This window comes from Carcharodon carcharias, chromosome 19, assembly GCF_017639515.1.
Source record: "Carcharodon carcharias isolate sCarCar2 chromosome 19, sCarCar2.pri, whole genome shotgun sequence".
Classification (NCBI taxonomy): Eukaryota; Metazoa; Chordata; class Chondrichthyes; order Lamniformes; family Lamnidae; genus Carcharodon; species Carcharodon carcharias.
In genome coordinates, this window is record NC_054485.1 from 105,644,738 (window position 1) to 105,662,380 (window position 17,643).

General features: G+C 44.6%; 1 protein-coding gene across 1 annotated transcript in view; it reads left to right on the top strand.

Annotated features, from left to right (window-relative positions):
- LOC121291309 (butyrophilin subfamily 3 member A3-like) overlaps positions 1 to 17,643 on the top strand; it is a 117,407-nt gene that overhangs the window by 14,590 nt on the left and 85,174 nt on the right. The gene's annotated exons all lie outside the window — the stretch shown is intronic.

A 17,643-nucleotide genomic window follows, 5' to 3' on the forward strand; every position in this document is an offset into this window, starting at 1 on the left:
CGACACCATCTTTCTAGCCACACATTCATCATGTCTGTTCTCCTATTCCTGATCTCGCTAGCACATGGCATTGGGAGTAATCCTGAGATTACTACCTTTGAGGTCTTACTTTTAAGTTTATTTCATAGCTCCCTATATTCTGCTTTCAGGACCTCACACCCCTTTTTACCTATATCGTTGGTACCGACATGGACCATGACTTCTGGCTGTTCGCACTCCCCCTTCAGAATTTCCTGCAGTCGCTCAGTTACATCCTTGACACTGGCACCAGGGAGGCAACATGCCATTCTGGTATAATGTCTGTGGCTGCAGAAAAGCCTCTCTGTTCTCTTTGTGATAGAGGATTCTATCACTATTGCTCTCGCACTCTCCCCCCCCACCCTTTCCACCTCCCCTGTGCAGCTGGGCCACTTGTCTTGCCACAGGCTTGGATCTTGTGGCATTTCCATGAGAAACCATGTCCCCCAGCAGTATACAAAATGGAAAATTTGTTAGAAAGGGAGATGGACCCACGGGACTCCTGCACTACCTGCCTCGTTTTTCACTTTGTCTGGTGATCACCCATTCCATTTCTGCCTGTGCACTCTTTACCTGCAGTGTGACCACTGTAAATTCAGACAGCTCAGTACATGCTATCCATGAAGATCTCATCCTTGCGGACGCTCCACAGTGATTCCATCTGCAGCTCCAGCTCTGAAACATGGATTTCGAGTAGTTGCAGCTGGAGATACTTCCAGTACATGTGGTCACCCTGGAGGAGCATTCCACTTGCCAAGCTGCCCTGCCATGATTTATCCTTAAATTACTCCCTTTACTTTTAATATTCTCTAAACTAGAAGAAATAAGAACATAAGAAATACTCATCAGGTCCTACTTACCAAGGCCACCACTCTTCTTTCTGAAGAATTGTAGAAAATGAAAGGGTTCCTCCTTCCCTCTCTCACCAAACTTAAACCGAAGCACTCTAATGCAGCCCAAAGCAGCACTCTGATGTAGACAAAAGCAGCACTGTCGATGGCTCCCTTTTGTGCTGTCTGAATCCAGATTCTGAAAACTTGTTTACGCCAGTTAACTAATTAACTAGCTACAGCTGTAAGCAAAGCCTGCATAATCCCTGTTTTAAAGCTGGACTAAAACTCACGTTCTCCCAACCCAAAGAATAACTTTTAGTTGGTTGCTAAATTCAATTTAAAACTCATTCATTACAGACAGTTGGGAAGGGCACAAGGGTTCAGCAGTTCTTTCCTTTACCCTGTCTGCAGCAATGGTTTAATTGAACGTGATGGCTTTAGTTTATCATAAACATCTTTGTTATTGTCTCAGATGAGGCTAGTTATGAAGTGTTGACAAGAGAAATACAGCATTTTGTTGATCTAAAAGCATGATGAAAGATGTGATCATCGAAAGTGAAATTTGAAATAAAATATTATAAAAGGGGTTTGTATCGTATTTCTTCTGAAAACTTCTAAAACTCAAACACCACCACCTTGATACAGATGATCAAAATAAGGCTTGAGCAGTGAGTTTGATTGACAATTGTGGCCAACACCTTTGAGATGGAAACAAAGTCTTTGGCTAACTGTAACCTGGCTTTGATGACTAGCCTGCTGGCCAGAGATCTTTATCAATAACTTTCAAGCGAACGTCATAAATGAGGGCTATCCCAAAGATCTGCTGGGAAGCCCCCCATCCACCCCAGAAGTCCCCAGGTAAGGGTTCCACGGCATTTGCACAGGAAGTTCAAACTTTCGATGGGCAATTTCCCTGAAATGAGAACCATCCAGAAGTATGATATAAATCGCAAAACCTTGGATACTTCCAACTTTTTACAGTAATAGTTACTCAGAGAGTTAGAAGAATTAAAACCACTTCCAACTTCTGAGTAACTATAGTACTGTCCGCCACCACCCTCTCCCCCCACCACCTGCCCAAACACCCACAGGACTCCCCCGACCACCCCATAGGACTCTTCACCTCCACCACCCAACCCACCTTTCTGTGTCACTACCTCTCTTTCCTCCAGTGGCTCTCCACAGTCATTCAGTTGGGTGGGACTGTACTCATATGGTTCCATTCTCATCTATCTAATTGTAGCCAGGGAGTCCTTTGCCAAGGCTTCTTTTTTCACTCTCTCGCCAGTACCTCTACTGTCTCCCAAAGATTGATCCTTGGCTCCCTCTTATTTAGGATCATAGGAAATATGAGCAGGAATAGGCCATTCAGACTAGCAAAACTGCTCTGCCATCCAATAAGATTATGGCTGATCTAATTGTGGCCTGAACTGCACTTTCCTGTTTCTCCTTCATAACCCTTGACTCCCTTGTCAATCAAAAATCTATCTAACTCAGCCTTGAATATATTCAATGACCCACCCTCGCTGCTTTCCGTGGAAGACAAGTCCAAACAACTCTCAGAGAAGAAATTTCTCCTCATCGCCGACTTAAATGGGCGATTCCTTAGTTTTAAACTCTGCCTCAATCCTCAGTTCAATATCCCCCCCACAAAATAAAACATCTTCTCAGCATCTACACTGTCAAGCTCCCTCAGTATCTTACATGTTTCAGTAAGATCACCTCTTATTCTTCTAAATTCCAATGAGCATATGTGCAACCTGCTCAGCCTTTCCTCAGCAGACAACCCCTTCATCCCAGTAATCAGCTTAGTGAATCTTCTCTGAGCAGCTTCCATCGTAAGTATATCCCTCCTTAAATAAGGAGAGCAAATCTGTAGACAGTACCCCATGTTCAGTATCACAAGCCTTGCAATAAATGCCAACATTCCATTTGCCTTCCTAATTATGCACTGTACCTGCTTGCTGACTTTTTTTGATTCATGCACAGGGACACCCAGATCCCTCTGTATGGCAGCATTCTGCAATCTCCTTCCATTTAAATAATATTCTGCTTTTCTATTCTACCTGCCAAAATGAACAACCTCACATTTTCCCACGTCATACTACATTTGCCAAAGTTTTGCCCACTCACTTAACCTAACTATATCCCTTTGTAAATTTCTTGTATCCTCCTTACAACATGCTTTCCTACCTATATTTGTATCATTAGCAAGTTTGGTTACAATACAATCAGTCTCTTTATCTAATCATTAATGTAGACTGTAAATAGATGCAGCCCCAGCCCTGATCCTTGTGACACTCCACTAGTTAGATTTTGCCAACCTGAAAATGATCCATTTATCTCAACTCACTGTTTCTGCCCAGTTCTGCTGAAGGGTCATGAGGACTCGAAACGTCAACTCTTTTCTTCTCCGCCGATGCTGCCAGACCTGCTGAGTTTTTCCAGGTAATTCTGTTTTTGTTTTGGATTTCTAGCATCCGCAGTTTTTTGTTTTTATCACTGTTTCCTGTTAGTTAGCTAATCCTCTGTCCATGCTAATATTTCACCCCAACACCAAAAACCTCTTATGTGGCATCTTATTGAATACCTTTTGGAAATCCAAATTCCTTGGATCTCTTTTATCCAGCCTGCTTGTTACATCCTCAAAGAACTCTAATAAATTTCTGAAAAGAGAGACTTGTTGCCAAAGATTTTCATCTTACACTCATCAGGACAAATATAAGATTGCCAATTTCAAGCTATCACAACAATTGCTGGGGGAAAGGGTGCTGATTGACTTACCAACCAACCACTATCCTTTTCTCCTGTAGTATAAATTATTGTGATCAATTAAGTAGATATGCTTGTTAACCTTCAAGGGTTCACCTCTCAGTTCTTTTCCTTTCTCAGCTAGGTAACTTCTAACCCCAGAACTGTCCTTCACTGTGTCACGGTCCTTGGACAACCACAGGATGTGGGGGGAGATCTGGTTAGGGACCAATTATATTTTGTTTAAAGGAGATAAAAGTTGAGGTTCAAGGCACCTGCTTTGGAATAAAGCCACAAGGTTCATGGATTTTGAACAAACAAAAATAAACTTTGCTATACAAGTTCATAAAGATAAAACAATTTACAATATGTATCTTATACTCTAACATTCGGCTTAAGTATGAGGTACATGTGAATTAACAGACAACTTTGGTCAAATACAGCGCACTACAGAGTAAATGACAGATGCAACCAAGACAGAGTCCATGGATTTCGTAAGAACCCACCCAAACATCACTAAGCACCAAGTCAAACAATCTCATTAAAATAAATTCAAAATACTGCAGATACTGGAATTCTGAAATAAAAACAGAAAGTGCTGGAAAAACTCAGCAGGTCTGGCAGCATCAGTGGAGAGAGAAGCACAGAGTTAATCCTACGACTTCTTTAGAGAAAAAGAGATTGTGATGGATTTTATACTGTTTAAGTGGGGGTGGAGCAAAATAAAAGGTCAGGGATAGGTAGGAGCTCAAGAGAGATTGACAAAGATGTCATGGACACAGGACAAAGGGAATGTTAATGGTAGTGTTAAAGACTAAAGAAGGTGCTGAGAGTGGCATAAAGGTAAGATAGCAGAATGTGTTAATAGCACAAGGGTCAGCACGCTGTGAAAGCACAAAATAGGAACAAGTGATGTACGGCTCTGTGGGGAGAGTGTTGGGAATATGGTTGAGGATAAAGGATAAAAAATACATAGAAAAAATATAAATAACGGAATAAATAGATTCAAGTTTTAAAATTGGATTTAAAAAGGGGTGCTGATGAAGGAAAGAGTTCATGGTCTGAAGTTGTTGAACTCAATGTTAAGCCCAGAAGGCTGTAAAGTGCCTAATAGGAACGTGAGGTGCCGCTCCTCCAGTTTGCATTGGGCTTCACTAGAACATTGCAACAGGCCAAGGATGGACATGTGGGCAGGAGCACAAGATGGTGTGTTGAAGTGGCAAGCAACAGGATGGTCTGGATCATGCTTGCTGCATGAGTGAAGTTGTTACGCAAAGCGGTCAACTAGTCTGCGCTTAGCCTCCCCAATGTAGAGGAGACTGCATTGGGAACAATGAATATAGGAAATCAAATTGAATGAGGTGCAAGTGAAGCGCTGCTTCACCTGAAAGGAGTGTTTGGGGCCTGGGATGTTGAGGAGGGAGGAGGTGAAGGGGCAGGTGTTGCACCTTCTGCAATTGCGTGAGAAGGTGCTGTTGAAAGGGGATAAGGAACTGTGGGTGATGGAGGAGTGGATCAGGGTGTTACCAAAGGATAGTCCCTATGGAATGCTGACGGGGTGTGGGGTGAGGGGAAGTTGTGTTTGGTGGTGGCATCATGCTGGAGTTGGCGGAAATGACCAAGGATGATCCTTTGAATGCAGAGGCTGGTGGGGTGAAAAGTGAAGACAAGGGTTCTGGGAATGAGGGAAAGGGTGGGGGCAGAGATGGGGTAGATGGGTTGGACATGGTTGAGTGCCCTGTGAACCACAGTGCGGGGGAAACCCTTGATTAAGGAAAAGGGAAGGCATGTCGTTGAAATCAATCTTATTGAAACTCTGTCTCACGAGGATTCCCAGCATCACCTTCGAAGATCTCTATAGGTTTCTCCCAGTTGGACGGCTTTAACAATGGCCGACCTCACAGGGTTTCAATCTTGCCTTCCGAGATTCCTCCTCCCTGGATTCCTGAGTATGTCCAAACATTAACTCACAAGCACACTTTCATATATACGGCTGTGCCAAGCAGAACATCACTGCTCCAAAAGGGAACCTTTGCCCCAATAGCCTTCTTTACTTAAAGTCTGCTCCCACAACTCTTTCTTTAACTTAACTGGGACCTGTTCCTGTCCCTGTCTCTGTGACACTTGTAGACTGCCTTCCTGACACTGACTGACGATGAACTGATCTGGGAACCTATCAAAACATTCTCAGAGGGTCCCAACTTTGGTAACAAGCATTGGAACATTCTGCATCTTAAATTTTACTATCTGCACAGACTCTAATTTAGCATCCAGGGACACGCAGATCAGTGGATTTCTTGACAACTGTAAGAGTATTATTGGAAATTCTCCTGCAATTGCAGATTTGTCCAGTCCTTTCAAGTGCAGGGTTTGTGGCCGCGCTTCAATTTTTTTCTCACTCAAGGGGCTAATGAGCAAATTTCAGAAAGATAAGATTTGGCACAATGTTAAACATGAATTTTTAAAAAGAGATGACATGAAAAGAAACAACTTGCTGAGCAGACAAACAATGTAAAAGCAATAAGTTGACAATTTGAAAAAAATGAGTATTAAATAAATACGATGATTAGACTGTAAGAGGGTGAGTGTGTATGTGTCTCGCTCACTGCCAACTTCAGGGTGCTCACTCACTCACCCTCAGCAACTGTGAGAGTGGGTGAGAGTGAGTGATGGTGTGCAGGGGTGAGAGTAAATGAGGACCCTGTAACTGGGAGTGAGCAAGACTTCCCACACACACACACACACACACACAAAACGCACACACACACTCCACACACTCATACTCTCACATATACACACACAGATTCTCATACACACTCTCAGAGCGTCTCTCTCACACACTCACAGATACTCTCACATACACACACATGCACACACTCTCTCACACACACACTCTCTCACTCTCTGGGCTCCACTTCCACTCCTGGTCTGGGCCCTCCTGCTCCCTCTCTACCCACTCTCACTCTCGCTCCAGCCTCCACCCTCGTTCCCTCTCCCTCTCCTGTTCACCCAGCTGCGCTCTCTCCTACTCCAAACTCCACACGTCCACTTCTGCTTTGGTACCTGCCCCCTGCCCCCACCCTTGGTCTCTTGCACTCCAGCTCCACCCTCTGCTCTTGCGCAAGCTACCTAAATCTTTCCTGCAGTCTCTCCAAGCGCTAAAAAATGGCAATGGCACAAATGAAACCTTCTCAAGGAGATCTTCCAATTTTCTATCAGCTCTGACTCCATTTCGTTGTATTGAGTGTAAGCAGGTTGAGGCTGTCCCCTGAAATGGGGCCGTTAGTGCAGCCCTGGTCTCCTCCCACACTGACTGTGACCCCTTTGACTAGATCTTTTTCCAGTTTCGATTTCTGTCTGCACCATAACTTCGACTTGACAAATGATGGTGCTTAAATTCTACTATGAGGCCAGCTTCGACCCTCCCTCTGTGACTATTACTGTCCTTCTAAATCTTCCTGGAAACCTCTTGGTGCGCAGGTAGAGATGCTTCCTGTTATCCTCCAGCCCACTCCAATATTCCAACCCTCCCACCTGAACCCATAACTATAGATGTCCCAATGCCCACTGTGGGCCTCACCCTTCCCCATCTTGAGGCTTTGTGTGCAGTCACATACAGAGGAGACCCCCTCCAGGAAAGATTCACATACACCCTCTGTATTATGCTTTCCCCCTTTACAGGCTGCAGATGGCATGTGTGCGCCATGCATTGCCCTGTAGCATGGCCAGGAAAGCTCCAAGACTGACTTTATTCTGGCAGTCTGACTACTTGGCCCCAGGGACTGTCTTTCTCTTTGCTCTCCCATTGCTTCCTGACTGCTGACAGCACAGTGTCCCTCCTCCCCCTCCTCCCCCCAACTCCTTCCATGAGCATGCACTTTCTGTGCAACCCCTCCCTCATGTCCACTCCTTTCTCTCCCCCCCCAATTCCTTGGGTCTTTGTGCAAGCCTTACCCACCTGCTACCAATTAACATAAGCCCCCCTTGTATCCCTGAGACTGTGTGCTTCTCCCCCAATTCATACAGTTCTGTTCCCATTCCATCCCTACTGTGTCTGCATTCCTGTCTTTCATGTTGAGTTCCAGCTTCCCCACCCTCAGTATCCCCTCTGGTTGCCATTGTTTCTCCCCACCCCCCACTCTCCCAACCCCATCTTTGTTCATTGTCTCCCGTTTCGCGTTCCCTCCTTCTCCCCCTCTCACCCCTCCCACCTGCCAGTCACAATGCTGGTCTCCGTCTGGTTCGCTGGCCTGCCTGATGCCCCAGATAACACCCTCCCAGATAACAGAGGAAAGCGATGAGGAGGGCAAGCCTACATCCCAGGCTTGGTAAGAACCCAAAGTGGCGCTGCTGCAGGTAGGCTTTGAGTGGTGCACTCACCCCAAAGTCAGGAGTGAAGTGAGGGCCAATGGCTGCATGCCACTTATTTCCAAACATGTTTTCGATGGTCTAATTTCCCACTGATGCTAGATTGGGATGGGCTATGTTATTCCAGCAACTCACATTTTTAATGAGCATTCATGACATGGTGATGCATGCAGGTGGAGTTCTCAGTGGGAAATCTGACCTGCCATGAAGGCGGTGAGGGGAAAATTCCAAACTGTTTTCCCACCAGCGAGTTTCCAATTTTTGGCCTCCAAATTTTCAGGCCAAATCTGCCACGAAACCCACCATGGGCTGGAGGGGAAAATTCCACACATTGTGTCCAATTTTGGGCACCACACTTTGGGAAGAATATGAAGACATTAGAGAGGGTGCAGAAAAGATTTTCACAAATGGTTCCACGGAGGACGAGTTTTAGTTATGTGGATAGTTTGGAGAAGCTGGACATGTTCTCCATACAGAAGAGAAAGTTGAGAAGAGATTTGATAGAGGTATTCAAAATCATGAGAGTTCAGAGTAGATAGGGAGAAACTGTTGCTGCTGGCAGAAGAGTTGAGAACTGGAGGACTTCGCTTTATGGTGATTGACAAAAGAAGCAATGGCAACTTGAGCAATTTCATTCACTGAGTAGTTGGAATCTGCATTACCTGAGAGTGTGGTGGAGGCAGGGTCAACTGAGGCTTTCAAAAGAGAATTAGATTATTATCTGAAGAGGAGAGATTTGCAAAACTACAGGAAATAAGCAGGGGAGTGGCACTATGTGAATTACTTTTACAGAGGGCCTACACGGATGCAGTAGGCCAAATAGCTTAGAATGGTGTAACCATTCTATGATTTTAAGATTCTATGAACCTAAGTAACTCTATCAAATCTCTCATTTTCCTTCTCTGCACCAAGGAGAATTGTTCCAGTTTCTCCAGTCTGTCCTAGCATCCTTGGCACAACCATCTTCAGTTACTTCATCAATGATCATCTCTCCATCATTTGCTCAGGAATGGGGATGTTCACTGATGATTGCACAATGTTCAGTTCCATATGTAACTGAAGCAGTCCATGCCCGCATGCAGCAAAACATGAACAACATTCAGGCTTGGGTATATGTGTGGCATGAATGTTTCTTGCCATTTCAGTGTAAGGCAATGACTATTACCAAAAGGAGAGAACCTTTAACCATCTCCCCTTAACTTTCAGTGGTATTACCATTGGTGCATTTCCACCATAAACATTTTGGGGGTTGGCATTGACTAGAAACAGAACTGGCACAGCCATTTAAATACTTTTGCTACATGAACAGATCAAAGGCTGGGAATTCTGCAGTGAATAACGCACTTTCTGGCTCAGCCTGTCCACCATCGACAAGGCAAACATCAGGAGTGTGTTGGAATATTCTCCACTTGCCTGGATGATGAGCTCCAACAACACTCAAGAAGCTCAACACCATCAGGACAAAGCTGCTCGCTTGACTGCAATCCCATTCACCAACTGATACATTGACTGCCTTCACCACCACAGGATCCACTGCTAAAATTTGCCAAGCCTTCTTCGACAACCCTTTCCAAATCCACGATCTTTACCAGTCAGAAGGACCAGGGCAGCAGATGCATGGGGACACCACCACCTGCAGGTTCCCCTCCAAGTCACACATAAACCTCCCTCAATTCTGAAAAACAGACATTCATTGCGACTCCGTTTTCAAACCCTTGGTTAATTTTGTATCTATGCTGCTGCTGCCCCTTTTATCACATGGGTTTCAATTTTTCTAACAAGCCTAATCTGTGGTAATTTATCAAGCAACTTCTGAAAGATGTGTACAAAACATCCACTGCATTGTCTTCATCCATTCTCTTTGTTATCTCATCCAAAAGCTCAATCCTGTTTGCAAAACAGGAGAACCAGCACGGATTTCTTATTAATGAAAGCTTGTCCAGGTGGCCATTAACTTTCTCCTGGATTCACTGCCCATGCTAAACTGACTGGCCTATAATTGCCAGGTTTCTCCTTATGCCTTTTTGGTGTAACATTTGCAATCTTCCAGTCCTTTGATACCTCAATATCTAGGACCACTAGAAGATTGTGGCTAGGACCTATGCAATTTCTACAACAGTGCAAAAGTAAAATACTGCAGATGCTGGAAAACTGAAATAAAAATAATAAGTGCTAGAAATATTCAGCAGGTCAGACGACATCTGTGGAGAGAAACAGTTAACATTTCTGGTGGTGATGCCTTTATCAGAACCCTGAGTTATCTGAAGCATTTGCCTATTAATTCATGTGTAATTTGCAATGGTTCTGATTTGTGTTAAAGTAAAAGCTACAAAAAATGAAATAGTGGAAGTTCTTCATTCGGGAGTCATTCAGTAAATTTGGTTATTCTGGTTTATGACTGCCCTATGGGGATCATAAGAGAACTCACAGACCAATTCACTGCAACTGACACTGTGTCTGAGATTTTCCGTGCCCACTAGCGTCGGGCATTTGCGAGCGGACAATATAGTGGGAAGGCCAGAAAATTTGCGATTGTCCGCTCAGCCCATTGATCATGGGCTGTATTTCGCACCATCAGACGTCAGGAACATCATTGTAATGCATCTGCACGTTATTATTAGGCCAGACCGCCAGACTCATTCCCACCTCCCCCCCCACCGCCCACTCCCGCAGCTGGATTGTCCACTCATGTCAGCGGGAAAACACACATAACAGAATATATAAGGCATGCATTTGGCAGGCTGCACTTCACTCAGGACTTCAAGGTTTGTTTGCCTACCTTGTTTCAGTCAGCACTCGCTGTCAACAGTGCCAGGCTTCGCAGGCAACACCAAATCACTTTGAGGGGGGCTCACTGGCAGGTCTCTATCGATCAGATCAGCCATAAGTGAGTGGATTTTCAATGGCTGCATGGCTAAAGCTTGGGAAGGAGGAGAAGTGGCCTGATCACCACCGCAATCGCCTACCAAGCCAGAGTGGTAATGTTGCTGTCCCTCCTGCCACCAGATCGGAGGTAGAGGACATCACAGCAGGCCTCCTTGTCCAAAAGGTGCTCGAGGGCTGCAATTTTCTTGCCTTTTTGGGCCATGTCTTCTTTGCAGCAGTTTGGCTGGAAGCACTGAGTGCGGCTGTAATTTAAATGTGATGCCTGGTGTGATGAAGCAGCGAAGAAACGTCGTGTATCTCGGGAATGCATAATTAACATGGTGGGCCATGTTCACATGGTGTGAAAAGTTGCCATTGCAGTTGGCAGGTAAAACGTCGTTTTTCCCACCTGCTACTGCACTTAGTGCAAATCTGGGATGATTCCACCTTGTATCTAAGAATGTTCAGGAAGTGCTTCCCCTGGTATTGCAGCACAAACAAACATAGCCTTTTAGTAGCCACTCTTTGTCTTACATAGTATCTCAGCAACCTCATCATCTACCATAGCTTTAGCAAAGTCCTCTTGGTAAATGCCAATGCAAAATGCTCATTTTGAGTCTTGGCTCCACCTTCCACCTCCACCAATAGTCCTCCGATTTGGTCCCTAATCGACCCCATGATTCTTATGAGATGATTGACCTCCAACAACCACAGCCAACTTCATTTGTGCCAGCTTTGACTCTAGCCAGCAAAGAGTTTCACAATGATTCCCATTAACTTCAGTTTTCTAGGATGCCTTGATGCCGCACTCAGTCAAATGCAACCTTGATGTCAGGGGCAGTCACTCTCTCCTCACCTCCTGAGTTCAGCTCTTTTGTCCATGTTTGAACCAAAGCTGTAATCAGGTCAGGAGCTGAGTGACCCTGGCAGAATCCAAACTTTTTTTTCATTCATTCAAGGGATGTGGACTTTGCTGGCTAGGCCAACATTTATTGCCCATCCCTAACTACCCTTGAGAAAATGGTGGTGAGCTGTCTTCTTGAACTGCAGCAGTCCATGTGGTTTAGGTACTCCCACAGTGCTGTTAGGGAGGGAGTTGCAGGATTTTGACCCAGTGACAGTGAAAGAACAGCGATATATTTCCAAGTCAGGATGGTGACTAACTTGGAGGGGAACTTCCAGGTGGTGGTGTTCCCATGTGCCTGCTGCCCTTGTCCTTCTAGATGGCAAGACCTAGACAATATCCAGGTTTGGGCTGTCAAATGGCAAGTAACATTCATGCCACACAAGTGCCAGTCAATGACCATCTCCAACAAGAAAGAATCTAAGCATCGTCTCTTGACATTCAATGGCATTGCCATTGCTGAATCCCCCACTATCAACGTCCTGGGGGTTTCCATTGACCAGAAATTAAACTGGGCAAGCCATATAAATACTGTGGCTACAAGAGCATGTCAGAGACGAGGAATCCTGCACTGAGCAGCTCATCTCATGACTCCCCAAAGCTTGTCTGCCATCTACAAGGCACAAGTCAGGAGTGTGATGGAATACTCTCCACTTGCCTGGATGAGTGCAGCTCCAACAACACTCAAGAAGCTTGACACCATCCAGGACAAGGCAACCTGCTTGACTGGCACCCCATCCACAAACATTCACTCCCTCCACCACCACGAACAGTGGCAGCAGCGTGTATCATCTACATGATGCACTGCAAAAAATCACCACGCCTCCTTAGGTAGCAGCTTCCAAATGCATGACCAACACCATCTAGAAGGACAAGGGCAGCAGGCACATGGGAGCACCAGCACCTGGAAAATCCCCTCCAAGTCACTCACCATCCTGAGTTTGGAAAAAATTGCTGTTCTTTCATTGTCGCTGGGTCAAAATCCTGGATCTCGCTCCCTAACAGCATTGTGGGTGTACATGTACCACATGGACTGCCACGGTTCAAGAAGACAGCTCACCACCACCTTCTCAAGGGCAAGCAGGGATGGGCAATAAATACTGGCCTAGCCAGCAACACCCACATCCCATAAAGAAATAAAAAAATGTTTGAAGGCAGTGGAGGGGACGGGGACATAAAATACAGCGGACACTATGTCTGCCATCTCCCTGCCTGCCCCTGCTCCCTCTGCAATTATATATGGGGGTGGGAGAGCCAGCAGGTGGCCCACACTCAATCCTGCCAGGGGCCAATTGAGGCCGTTAAAGTAGCCAACTAATGACCACTAATGTGCCTCATCTCACTGCCATGTGTACTTATGTCATGCCATGCAGGAAACCTGGCAGCTTTGGCTACATGGGCTGGTGTCCTGGTGTCAGGAAGTCAGGGGGGATCTCCTTTGTGTGTCTCTTGGTCCCATCTTAGGCTATCCCCAAAGTTATTCCCTCCCCTTTAATATACCATTATCAATTTTCAGTGACAGTAAGGAAATGCAGAATAAATACTTTGCTCCATTATTACAATGAATGAAGAGGTCAGCATGCCAGACATCTAAAAGAAATTATTATTGAATCAGGAACTCAACAAAATTAATGTAAGCAAGATAACATTAATGGAGAAATCAATGACAAAGAGTGACAGTTTCCAGGACCAGAACATTTCCTTCCAAGTGTCTTAGGAGAAGAAGGTGAGAACATTGAAGATGCCCTATTGACCTGGTTAGGAAATTGATTGAGTGGAAGGAGACAGTGACTAGAGATAATGGGTAGCCATGCAGGATGTGACTAGTGATGCCCTGCAAGCACCTGTATTGGGGTCTCAACTGTCCACTGTGTTCATTAACAACTTAGATGATGGGTTAGAAAGCCATATATCCAAATTTGACAGTGATTCAAAGGCAGGCAGCACTTTAACCAGTGTAGATGGGAACATAAAATTGAAGAGTTATTGATAGATTAAGTGAATGGGTAAAACTATGCCAAGTGGATTCCAATACAGGCAAATGTGAGGTCATCCACTTTGGATTTAAAATAGGATCAAACAGAGTTTTTTCAAAATGGTGAAAAGCTAGAAGCTTTGGCCGTCCAAAGAAACTCGAGGGTCTCAGAGCATTGATCATTAAAAAGTAATTTAACAGGTACAGAAAATAATCAACAAGGCCAATAGAATACTAGCCTTTATATTTTGAGGACTAAATTGCAAGAGGGTAGAGGACATACTTCAGCTATATAAAGCCTTGGTTGGGTCCTTTCTGGAGTGCTATGTGCAGTTCTAGGCACCACATCTCAGAAAGCATATATTGACCTTGGAGGTAGTGCAGGGTACATTCACTAGAATGATGCAATAGCAAAATATTGCAGATGTTGTAAATCTGAAATAAAAACAGAAAATGCTAAAAATACTCAGCAGGTCAGGCAGCATCTGTGGAGAGAAAAACAGAGTTAACAGCCAGGATTTCCCATGCCCGCTTGCATTGGGCATTTTCGGTGGCATGAGTGGACAATATGGCGCGATTGGTTTCATGATGGCGTGAAACCAGTTTGCGATCGTCTGCTCAGCCCGCTGATGGTGGGCTGTGTTTCCCACCATCGGATTTTGGGGACCTCATTGTAATACATCAGCATAGCATTATAAGGCAGCCCACTGGAATCATCATCCTCCTGCTGGGTTGTCCATTCACATGTTTCACAACAGCAAATATGAGGCGTGCACTTGGCGGCTGTACTCCGCTCAGGACTTCAAGGTTTGTTTGCCTAACTTGCTTTGGTCAGCACTCACGGTCATCAGCGCCAGGCTTCACAGACAGCAGCACATCACTTTTAGGGGGGCTCACTGGCAGGTCTTTCCCTACCAGATCAGCCAAATGTGGGTGGTTTTTCAATGGCTGCAGAGCTAGGGCTTACTTGGGGGAGTGGAAGAAGTGGCCTCAGGCAAGGGAAGAGGCTGCAGGATGAAAGCTATACTGGGGAAGGTGTGTATCCCAGAGTGCATGTGGGGGCACATGTTGATCTGTGCAAGTGGCCTGAAGATGATGAGGGCTGAGGAGGCAGACTTCAGAGGAGATGAGGCCAGATTGACACGTGAGGGTATGTGTATGTGAATGGGTGGTGATGTCCTTTGAGCTGGCAGTGAGATGACAGTGAATGTGTGATGGGTTTGAATGTGTGGAATTAGAGTGATGAACTAGTTGCCATATTCCGGCGGCACGGATGAAATCATTCATCCTCTATCTGCTTTGGATGGCCAACCTTTTCTGTGCAGCATTAGCACTGATCACCACTGCTATTACCTACCAAGTCAGAGTGCTGCCCCTCCTGCGGCCAGATCGGGGGTAGATGACATCACAGCGGGCCTATTTGACCTCCAAAAGGTGCTCGAGGGTTTCTTACCTTTTGGGGCCATGTCTTCTTTGCTGCAGTGCTGGGCTGGAAGTCCTGAGCTTGGCTGTACCTTAAATGTGGTTCCAGGCATGATGAAGTGGCGAGGTGACGGTGTGGTAGGCAAATCAGAACCTGCCTGCCATCGAAAAGACATGTATCCTGGGAATGCATAATTAATGCGGTGGGCTTGAGAAGATACAGCATGAAAAACCGTCATTGCAACCAACGGGTAAAACTCCGTGCTTCCCACCCATCACCGCACTTAGTGCAATTCTGGAACAATTCTGCCAAATGTTCAGGTGAAAGATCAGAATGTTTCCTAGACTCCAAGGGGTAAACTATAAAGAGAGATTAAGCAAACCTGGGATGTAATCTCTGGAATTTAGAAGGCTAAGGAGTGATTTGATCAAAATTTTCAAGATATTAAAGGAAACATATGAGGTAGATTGGGAGACCATTTTCCCTTGTTTGGGAGTAAAGGATTAGGGGACATAGTCCATAAATTGGAGCCAGTTCTTTAGGAGTGAAATTGTGAAACACTTCTACATGCAAAGGGTGGAAATTTGGAACATTTTAATAAATGACAATTAATGTTAGATTAATTGTTAATTTTAAAACTGAATGATACATTTTTGATAGAAAAATGTATTAAGGGAAATGGATTAAAGGCTGGTATATGGAGTTAGGTCACATATTAACCATGATTTGATTGAACAATGGAACAGGCTTGAGGTGATAAATGGCCAACTCATCTTCCTATGATCCTCAGGATCTGTCCTATGGAACTCTGGCAGAGATATTCTGAGATTTGATGATAGGCCCTTAACAATCATAACCACCTTCCTGTGTGCCACCTTTGTCATGGCTCACTGGGGATAGTGCACTGTAATATCAAGCCCCACTGTTCTCCCAGCCGTGATAAATGTGAAAGGTTTGACCAAACCACCAGATTGGCCCAATTCTACCTAACTGTTTAATTTAGTTTAACAGAATACGGGTACCAGGTTTGTAAACTTAATAATAAATATTATAAATAAATATTAAATCTACCCCCTTCTTAAATCCCTATACATACAAAACACATAAAACATGGATTTTAAGGGTGGGATAAAACAGTTCAATAGTTCCAACCCGGAGTACAGGGTTTGATGGGTTGATTTTGATCGATGTCTTCCGGATTCCTTTCAGTCCTTTGTTGATGACATGAGGTGGTCTTCCAGCATTTTCAGTCTGTAGTTCATTTGTTAAGTACTTGCCTTTCAGTGTCTCTAACAGTGGTTTTCCCTTTTGCCTCTTGACAGGGGTTTTCAGAGAGGGGGCAGGTTATAGCGATATGAGAAGAAAAAGCCAGCTAGCTATTATTATGGAATTACTGGAATCTTCCACACACATGAGAAAGAGGTTTTAGGTCATGTTCCTTTCCGGCTAGGAGCTATTCTGCTGCACTGCTCTCACACAAAGACCTGGTTGCCAGGCAGCTCCCTTGGTCCAGGACTCTTTACTGGGATACTGTTCCAGGACTGCAACATTGTGCACATCTCTCAGCCTGTTGCAGTGAACATATCTTTCAAACTGCAGCCACTGTAATCTTAATTCACAGTCCAACAGAAAATAAAAAGATAGGTTCTTTACAACAGTCCAACAAAAATGAAAATATATGTTACTCACAGCTTTCACTCTAGCTACTGGGCAATTTCTGATTGGCTTGCTTGCTAATGCTTCGCTTGGGTTCTGCTGGAACTATTTTGCTCTAGACCCTCACCACATCCATGATTCATATATGCATGATACAAGAACTGGCTGCCAGAGGACTGTAGTTGCTCTTGACATCATTTGCCTGAGTATGGCACCAAGGAGACCTAGCAAAATTGATGTCAGTGGGTACATTCAATGTTAAAGAATCACCCACAGTTTACCAGATTTTTTGAATACTGTGATGCAATTTCGGCTTGTGACCTTTGGGTTGCCAGCCCAATACCATAATTCCTATGCGACCATACTCTGATCACTAAAGTTCATGGAGGGCAAATTATAGATGGGTTATGAAAATTCCACATATTCTCTCAGCATGTACCACACGACTGAAGTCTCCCAACCACAGAGACCAACAAAGATGTACATATAACATCTGAGTGAACCAAAGTAAAAGGGAGGTAGACAGACAAGGAGAGTAACAGAAACAGTAGGGTAGTTTTTTTTCTAATTTGATTCTGCCCAGTGTTCTTGCGGAAATTGGGCAATATAGATCAAAAGATGGGGCAGAAATCTGTTGTGTCAGATTGTCATCTTTCTGTGCTGACATTTCTGATGGAGGAATTGTTTAGCACCTGAAACAGATGGGAGTTAATTTTATTCTTCAATTAAACTTTCAGTGATTTAACGATGTCTATACAATTTCCCAATGATTGTACCCAAATTGCTCCAAGTGAACTAGTATTGAGATAAAATGGCTTCCAGGGTTGCTCAAGTCTGAGGTACACTGAAA